Genomic DNA, 10047 nt, shown 5'->3' with positions numbered 1-10047 from the left:
TTGCATTTAACCCCAATAGTGGGGTCACTTACTGAGTATTTCTTTAAATACTCAAGTCACGTGCTACTTCTATTTCAAGTTAAGGCAAGGCATTCCTGTACGGCTGACGACGACATTGCAACTCGAGACCATGACACATGCACAGGGTAGTCACATTTATTTTCTTAGACTTAGACTAGGATAAGATGTTTTGAATGTAAACGTTATTTATTTTATTTAGTGATAAGATAAGGAATCAATATAAGGTGAATAAGATTCGGATTACCATGTCGATCGAATATCTCAAGGCAAACACATTGTTTGAGATTCGAATCACTCTATAAGCAAAATCGATCATATCTAGCTTGAATGATTCTTGTTGATCAAATATCTCAACGCAAGAACACTTGCTTGAGATTCGAATCACTCCACAAGCAAGATTGATCATGTCGAACTTGAATGATTCTACATGCAACCTAAACTACATAGAATTGCAAAGAAACTTAGCCATTTGCTAAAGAAAAGCACAAATAGATTTTCCAATTCTACATACAAATACAACACATGGCTTTACATAGCCTCAAAATGAAACTATTAAAGGCATTCTAAGACTTGTAACTTTCATACTTAATGGCCATAATTAACCATTATGTAATCAACCTACATGGTTTTATATAGTCTCAAAATGAAACTATTAAAGGCATTCCAAGAGTGGTAACATTCATACCTAAGGGCCATAATTAACCATTCTGTAATTGTAACCTAAAGTAACTAAAAAGTCTTAAAATACATTAATGAAATACAATAACTCTAAATTGTAATCCACCTAAAATTTATAACATGAAACTTCATTCTTCTTCAATGTGGCATGAATTGAAATATCTTTTGATAATTTCAACAATATTTCTTCACATCTTCATTGAAGTATATTGTATGATTGATGTCTCTTGGTTCATATCATTTAGTCTTTTGTTGCGTCGTTTTAAATGTGTTTTCAAAATACATAAGTCCATGACTATATTTTAAGATGAAGATGACGTTTTATGAAAGTTTAAATGAAGTATTTTTGCATTTAATGTTCATGATATGTATACTGTGATTACCAAATTTCATGTGTAACCTTAAGATGACATATCTCATAAGTAATGGAGTCCATTTAGTAGGTTAATCTAACATTACTTAATTGGATTATTTCGAAGCAATTCCTACATAAAAGTGGCAGATGGGATTGCAAGAAGAAGTTAGGAATCAATTTTTACCTTGTCGTGGACTATAGCACTGAGTTATGAGTTATAGGCTCTAGGAAATCATTTTTGGTGGAGGCTCCTAATTTTATAGTCAAATTCATCAAGTCATAGGCTCTCAAACCAATTCATCGAGTCAACTTTCAAGTCATTTTTCCACCTTGTTGGGCAGCTCGATACAAACCAATTTCTTCATCAAAGTTGTGAGCAATCTTGTTTAGAAATCTTAATTCATCCATATTCTTTGTGGACTATAGCACTGAGTTATGAGTTATAGGCTCTAGGAAATCATTTTTGGTGGAGGCTCCTAATTTTATAGTCAAATTCATCAAGTCATAGGCTCTCAAACCAATTCATCGAGTCAACTTTCAAGTCATTTTTCCACCTTGTTGGGCGATACAAACCAATTTCTTCATCAAAGTTGTGAGCAATCTTGTTTAGAAATCTTAATTCATCTATATTCTTTATAAAAGTTTAGGGATCAAAATATTAAACATTCTGAAAATAAATGTTGGGAGTGGGATTTGAACCCACACCCTTTTCGACCAGAACCTTAATCTAGCACCTTAGACCACTCGACCATCTCAACTTTAATGCTTGAAAAAAAAAATTAATCCATCCGTATTCTATATAAAGATTTAGGGATCAAAATATTAAACATCGTATAAGGACCCTCAAGAAATTTCTCAAAATAAATGTTGAGAGAGGGATTTGGTTACCAAAACCTTAATCTAGGGCCTTAGACCAACTCGACCATCTCAACTTTGAGAGCTTGAAAAAAAATTAATCGATATGTATTCTTTATAAAGGTTTAGGGAATAAAAAATAATTGTTGAGAGTGGGATTTGAACCCACGCCCTTTCGGACCAGAACCTTAATCTGGCGCCTTAGACCAACTCGGCCATCTCAACTTTGATGCTTGAAAAAAAATTAATCCATTTGTATTCTTTATAAAGGTTTAGGGATCAAAAGATAATATAATTATTAAATCTTATTAGGATCCCACAAGAAATTTTTCAAAATTATTATTGAGAGTGGGATTTGAACTCCGGTCCTTTCAAACCAAAACCTTAATCTAGCATCTTAGACTAACCCCAACCTTAATAGTCAAATTCTAGACATTAATGTTCACATATTTCTTACAAAGGTATAGGAATGAAGGGATGGGCTAAAACATTAAAAGAAACAAAATACCTTAGACCAATTTGGTCATCTCAACTCTAATATATGAAATGTCCATGTACTTAATGTAACAACCAAAGAATCTACCTAGGCCTATACGGAATTGTCATAAAGCCATCCAATTGTTGAGGTTGCCTGAGGGGACAAGAATCAAATATGGAAAGGACCTCGAAATTTAGATGAAGATTTGTGGAGCTTCTATACAAGTCAAAGCTGGTGATCTTAGAGCTGTTAAAGAGGACGATGAGAGCTTCCTTTTCATGCCCTAAATTTGAAGAGAGCCTACAAGTGTTATGGTCTTATACCATAATTCACGATGCATGTTGAATTTGAAGGTTATAGGAGCATGTTTAGAGCACAAACCAATGATACGAGTAAAATAACAAAAAATGCCCTTACAAAAGTACCGAAACAACCACAATATGCACCGGAACAGTCTCGCTGGTTCTCTCCTCACCTCTGCTTTCGAGTTGGGCCTTCCTTCTCTTCTGGTTAATCCTGAGAGGCCTGGAATAATTGATAGAAGGTAACTAAAGAAATGCCACTAGTCGAGTAGCAGAGCTTATTCGCCTCTACACCTCGGGCTCCGATCCTCTCTCTTGCGTTCTCGTTGCTTCGCCCTCCTTGTCTGTCTGTCAAATACCACCGATACAAAAAATGCATACCTTCTATGATGTTTTATGGCTTTTACGACTAACCTGAAGTTTTATATGGCATCTAGTTATGATGTTATGAAGCATAGAAATGATATGTATTTTTTGTGACAAGAGTAGCACATCACATGCTTAGGTTATACCCTTAGCTTTTTATGATAGACCCTCTAAAGTCAGAACCATGAACTTACAAACCTATGCATTATTTCTAAGGGTATAGCCAAGCCAAGTAAGTTGATTCGAGAAAAAACACATCCACGACCCTGAGACAAATACAACGCCCAAACAACTAGGTGTCACTAAATATAAGAGACTCAAACATGCTATATGCCCTCAGTCATCTTAGACCTCCACCTATGCGATAAATCAGGATCACATGTATATTCTTTTTGTAGGATGTTAGACTCATACTATGTCATGAGGGATGTATAAGAATGTTCAGTCTATTCGCTAAAACCAGAATTTGAATGGTGATTTGAGTCTTGAACATAGGTTTTTCTTTAATTCATGATATTTACCGGTCATGTGACCTAGCTAGTCTTTTTAAGGGAGTGTTTTTAGGTATAGAACTAGAAAGTATAATGTATGGAAAAGAAAGTACACAACCTGATGGGACCCACCTCCGACCTATGCGATACACCAAGATCACATGTTTTTCTCACTTCAATGGGTGGAATGCCATGTCCATATTCTTTTTGTAGGATGTTAGACTCATATTAGGTCACGGGGGATGCATGAGAATGTTGAGTCGAAGGGGTGAAACCAAAATTGAAATTCTTATTTGAGTCCCGAACATAAGTTTTTCTCAAATTCATGAAGCTTCTTTTCTAGGAACATAGGTTTTAGGTACTACAAAAGACTGAGATATTCATGATTATATAACCACGAATAAAACGAAAAATTATTTTTTCGACCCAAATGTTCCGGTGAATGTAGAAGTCAAAAAACATTATGAATATTTCATCGATCTGATTGATAATTATTTAATGTATAAGTATCTTTATCAAATGCAACTAAAGTTTAAATATTTTTCTTGAAAAAGTGAGATTAAAGTTGAAATTCATGTAGGTAAATCTATAAAAACTCTATTATCATATCATAATAACCTTGCTACTAAGATTAATTGATGTCAGTGATATTATATTCCAACTCTACGAGTCAATATAATTTTATGAAAATTATGATGTAAGAGAAGAAAATAAGTCCTTGTAGAAATGGTCGCATCAAAAACTGAGATATACGCCATTACCAGACTCTTCTTAGGAGATAGAGACGGCATATGAACTTGATTGCCTTTAAAACTATCTATAAGAGAGAGATTTTGGAAGAGTAGTAAAGTTAGTTTATAACACTTTAATAATTGGGATTGCCAAATATCATAATCGCCCTCTTATGGCAGCAGGATAGCGATTGTGTGACACTTGTTCTAACCCATTGAACAAGTCAGCCATGTGAAAATTGAACTTTGTGGACAATCTTAACGTATGATCGAGCCTCGAGTCACATTTGAGATAAAATATTTCATAAAAAGTGAGGGAAGAAATGAGTTGAAAACAACTTGAAAGAAAGTAATGTTATATGCTAAAAGCAAATAAGCAGCAACCACAACTTTGATGGCTTATAACGTGGTGAAGAATTGATAACTAGTCATGATAGCAATACGCCTTCAACAAACATGACCGTGACATCTTTACCCACTCAATTGGTTGATGCCTTTGACAACCAACTCTTTGTGAACTCAGCGATGTAGGATAATGTTGACTTGAAAGTCTCTCGATGTGTTTCCAGCTGATCTCAAATTAAAGAGCCTCTTCTAATCTACCATGAACTATTGAAAATCACTTCTTGGTTCGTCAAGTTTTCGTCAACTCTTCACGTCTTTTCAGATAGAATCTCTCCTACTTCCTTCGTAGCAGGAGATCATACTGCCTTCTTGTGCCTAGTGTTTTCCTGGTCAGGATTGTAACGTTTCAAGTTACTGGCATGGACAACAGGGCTAGTCTGCATCCATTAGAGAAATTGAATCATGTATGATGCATTCCCGACATTCTTAATGACTTCGGCTGGTCCATAGTATTGTTGCACCACTCCTTGGTTTTTATCGCTTTGAAATTGAAGCTAATCTAATCTTTGTGTGATTAGAACTCTTTCTATTTTGGTATTTTTATGGCCTACATTTTCTACTAGATCTTCTCTTAATTTGTCTCGATGTTTTCTTGAGTAAACACGAGTTACTTCGAAAGTTTGTCTACACTCTTCAATGATAATGTTGGTTTGGGATCTCTCTCTAGCATTTAGGTGATCACTAACATAAACCTTTTCTAGTCTAATAAACTCAACTTTCAACGTGTTGTTTAGCTATTTGTACAGTTCAGAACAATAAGTGTAGAACTCCCTCATGTGAAGTTAGTGAATGCTATTATATTGGTTGGACTATTTTTCATTTGATACTAACCCTATTTTTATGTTAATTAGGTCCTACAAATGAATTTTTATGTTAATTAGGATTTACAAGCATAAAAGCAAGCTAAAAAATGCATGTTACATCCTGATAAGTTGCTGCATGGACTTTAGGCAACTAATACTGGTAGGGATTGTTAGGATGTGCTAGCATGCGAGCGTTTCTTACCTTAGGTGGTTAGAATATACATGTTAGGACTACAAAAGAGTAATTTTGGATGTGAATGCGTTGTATGTCTGATAGAAAATTATCGATATGCCCCTAGGATAAGATTTTGGGATGCATGTTGTTTTTTTATATTTTTCCGTAGAGATAGAAATAAAATACGCAAGAAATTATAAAAAATTTTCTAGTATGAGATTTAAGATAAATGTTGTTTTAAATGCCTTCACTTGTGCCAAAAAGGAGGATGCACTATACTCCTATGTGTTTCCCGCTATTGATGGATGTTAGCTTGTTTGTTTGTACTTTTAGTGCTTTAGGTGATTGATAGGATATCTCACTAATAAACTTGCACGAATATTTTGATTATGTATATCATGCAATAGGTGTTTAAGAGGATAATCTTCCTAGTAAAGCATGTACAAGAGAACCAAGTTAAGACTAGGGCAAAAAAGCTAGAGCGATTTCGAGCCAACTCAGGTTAGTACATTTTCAGTAGACTGAGCACTTTAGGATCATAAGCAACAATCAAAGATTTAGACCTGCGTGAACCTAGAGTATAGATTAGCCGATGAAATAGTCCTAAACGTCTTAGAAATAATAGTTGAGAATCACACTACATAGACATCCTAAGAACCTAGAAAATCTTCATGGCATCGAAGAAAAAATTTATGGACTTATGAGATCACTTGTAACATGAATGGATCTAACACCATGTTCATCACTATCGTATTTCGAGCATTCCAAAGGAGATGAAGACAATGAAGATTTTATTCATGATGGTCCACTAAATTAACCAATGTGAGATTCACTCCCATTGGAGCCCTCGAACAAAGTACACCCCTTTGTTCGACAGGAACACTCTGATACCATGTTAGAATCACGGATCTCCACAATGGTATGATATTGTCACTTTGAGCATAAGCTCTCATGGCTTTACTTTGGGCTTCCCAAAAGGCCTCATACCAACGGAGAAAGTATTCCTCACTTATAAACCCATGATCATCCACTAAATTAACCAACGTGGGACTCACTCCCAATAATCCTCAACATTTTCTAGCCAATCCCCATTCTCATCCCCAATATCATCAATTTGGTTATATTTGCGATTTTTTTTTTTTTAAGTATATTGAACCTTGCTCATACCTTTCTCCATTATGGGTTTTTACCTCATATTCTATGGAAAATTGTTGGGAGAGAAGTCTAACATTGGCTAATTAAAAGGATATCATGAGTTTATAAACAAGGAATACATTCCATTGGCATGAGGCCTTTTGGGGAAATCAAAAGCAAAGCAGAACAATATCATATCATTGTGATGTTCATGATTCCTAACATCATATCAGACTCATGCCCTTAACTTATTTATGTTAATAGAATCCTCAATGTCGAACAAAGAAGTTGTGAGCCTCAAAGGTGTAGTCAAAAGTGACTCAAGTGTCGAACAAAGGGTGTACTTTGTTCGAGGGTTCCAGAGGAGGAGTCGAGTCTCGATTAAGAGAAGGTTATTCGAGGGATTCATAGTTAGGGGAGGCTCTATGGTGTACTTTGTTTGAGGACAGAAGTGTTCGGAGAAGATCCCACATTGGCTAATTAAGGGAATGATCATAGGTTTATAAGTAATGAATACATCTCCATTGGTATGAGATCATTTAGGGAAACTAAAAGCAAAGTCATGAGAGTTTATACTCAAAGTGGACAATGTCATACCATTCAAGAAAAACGACATGAGTATTCTATTCCGTAATGTAAATAGATTATGATAGGAAGTGGTTTAATACTCTATTGCGTAATGTAAATAGATTATGAAATGATTGCAATGACTCAGTGCCAAGTTTTGTCATCAGTCACATGTATTTTATAGATCTTTGAATGTTTCATTATTCTCCTCTTTTCTTTTTCTTCTTCTTCTTGCTATAACTTATATATCTTAATTTGGGTGAGGAAATTTTAGAGATTGGAGAATAAAAGAAGGAGAATAAGAGGGCGTTAATGCTTTAACGACAAACGAACACCAAATCTTTTATTTGTAGCTTAGTTTAAGAGAATTTTTGGTGTCCCTTTGAAAACAAAGTCGGCCGCTTCATGTCGCATACCCATTGCGCGGGCTTGGAAAACTATAAAGTTGGTCTTGTGTTGTTTTTAGATGTGTTCTTGTGTATTTTATCTCTCTTTCTATTGTGTACATGCACGTACACATACCTTCTACCTTAACTTTACCATTAGGATTATAATCGAGGATGAGTTGTGATGACCTTTGAGGAGTTAAATGTGATGACGGAGAATTAAGGAAAAAATTTGTTCTGTATCGATTAGATTTTCAAAGTCGAAAGGTGAACTCTGATATAAAAGAAGGTCCCTTAGGTTACTTAGTCATTAAAATTGCTCAGTTTCATCCTATTTTGACAACTCAGAACTAGAGAATTCATACTCTGATAGCCTATAACTTGACACATTTGATTTAGGTCGGGTAAGTTTATATCATTGACTACCATTTTTTACTCTTCAAGATACGTTTTTTTGACACTTTTAAAGACGTTTAAAGTTAGTATGGCTACTGACTTACCAATTTAAATTACTTATAGATAAGTTTTTAGATTATTTTATGCCAATGAGGTGAGCCAATTACCATAATAGCATTCTAAATTATAATGGTAGGACTCCTTAGGTGAAATTTGAGTTCAATGATCAACTTTTTAAGCTAGCATCAAGGATGCATAATGACCTTGTCTTAAACCAACCAAGTAAGCTGTTCTATTATTACCAATTTAAATTACTTATAGATAAGTTTTTAGATTATTTTATGCCAATGAAGTGAGCCAATTACCATAATAGCATTCTAAATTATAATGGTAGGACTCCTTAGGTGAAATTTGAGTTTAATGATCAACTTTTTAAGCTAGCATCAAGGATGCATAATGACCTTGTCTTAAACCAACCAAGTAAGCTGTTCTATTATTGGACGCCCATGAATTTGATTTAATGACTTGTATGTTGTATGAATAACACGTACATTATGACCTTTGTACGCGTCATATTTTGTGATGTTATGATATTTGATGTGTGATATGTTATGTGACGATTTATGATATGATATGAGTTATGCTATAATATGAAAGTTATATGATGTATGAACCTCCATATGTCACATCATGTATAGTGAATGTTAGAGTTTTCACTCGCACACGACCCACAAAGGGCGGCCGAAGGCTGGGATGCCACAGAACTTGACCCCGACCTTCAGCAACCCCAAGACGACTTGCAAAGAACAAAAAATAGAGAAAAACGAAGAAGAACAGAAAAATTCGACGAAACTCCGGCAAGGTCAAACCATACGAAACTAACGTCAAACCTCCATTTTACAAAACAAAAGTAATTCCAGACCTTTTACACACATCAGGGGTAGATTTAGACGAATCCTATACGTCGAACACCGTCGGCAAGGGAGACGAAACGTCAGATTTCAAACTTCACCAGATCCGGGAGTGTGAGGCCTTTACAAACCAGATCTATACCAAAAACGGGGTAGGGGAAGAAGAGACTCGGGAACGGAGGAGAAAGGAGGGAAAAAGGACGTCGAAACGCGCAGGCAACTGGGTGAAGAAGACGAAGTCCGATCCGAGGGCCGGATCCTGCAACCTGAACCGAACCTAATCACCTTAGATCAGTCTAGACCCGACGGTTCCCGCGGCCCAGTCGCTTCAGCCCAAAACGCGTAAGCCCAGTTATGGCCCAACCCGATAGCCTCGACCCGAGACCCGCAAGCCCAGTCCAACGCCGACACGCCCAGCCCAGCCCACCTGCATTTTTCCTTCAGCCGGGCCAGCCTGTCACCCGCAAACGGCCCAACACCCGCGAGCGACCGGATAACCCGCGATCGCACACCCATGTGACATCGACGGCGACATCGTACACCCCGGGATCGTGGCACATGCATAGGGTAGTTGTTTTTTTTCCATTTCATAGTCTAGGTTGAATTCGGTTTGCATCATTAGTATAGGTTAGTTTAGGTTGAATTGTATTTGCATAATAAACCATAGGGTAGTATAAGACATTCATTTCCGTTTATTTCAATAATGTTCTTTTCCCTTCTTTCCCTTGTAATTATCTTTTCTTTCACGAGGTAATAAAAGGTGAGTTTAAGTCGCATTTATGAACATGGCCCATTTAATGTATATTCCGTATTTCAAGGTATAGTAATGACTTTAGATTAAATAGGTAAAATTTAGGGTCGTTACACCTTCTATTCATAAATCTATACGTTAAATTCATTTCAAAAATGAACTTTTACTCCTTTAGCAAACCTTTGCCTTTTGATCTTTAATAATAAATCCATATAATAATATGTGTAGCGGCATATTCTTAG

The 10047-nt window shown here is 35.9% G+C and overlaps 2 non-coding genes across 2 annotated transcripts; both read right to left on the bottom strand.

The window, feature by feature from the left end:
- Window positions 1–1732: 1732 nt before the first annotated feature.
- TRNAL-AAG (transfer RNA leucine (anticodon AAG)) lies at window positions 1733–1812 on the bottom strand. Its single transcript has one exon. It is a non-coding gene; the product is annotated as a tRNA-Leu (tRNA).
- A 241-nt stretch (window positions 1813–2053) lies between these two features.
- TRNAL-AAG (transfer RNA leucine (anticodon AAG)) lies at window positions 2054–2134 on the bottom strand. Its single transcript has one exon. It is a non-coding gene; the product is annotated as a tRNA-Leu (tRNA).
- Between the last annotated feature and the right edge of the window lie 7913 nt (window positions 2135–10047).

Source organism: Cucurbita pepo, chromosome 20, assembly GCF_057944985.1.
Source record: "Cucurbita pepo subsp. pepo isolate OVF chromosome 20, ASM5794498v1, whole genome shotgun sequence".
Taxonomy (NCBI): Eukaryota; Viridiplantae; Streptophyta; class Magnoliopsida; order Cucurbitales; family Cucurbitaceae; genus Cucurbita; species Cucurbita pepo.
The sequence above is the reverse complement of the archived record's forward strand: the minus strand, read 5'-3'. Positions and strand labels throughout refer to the sequence as shown.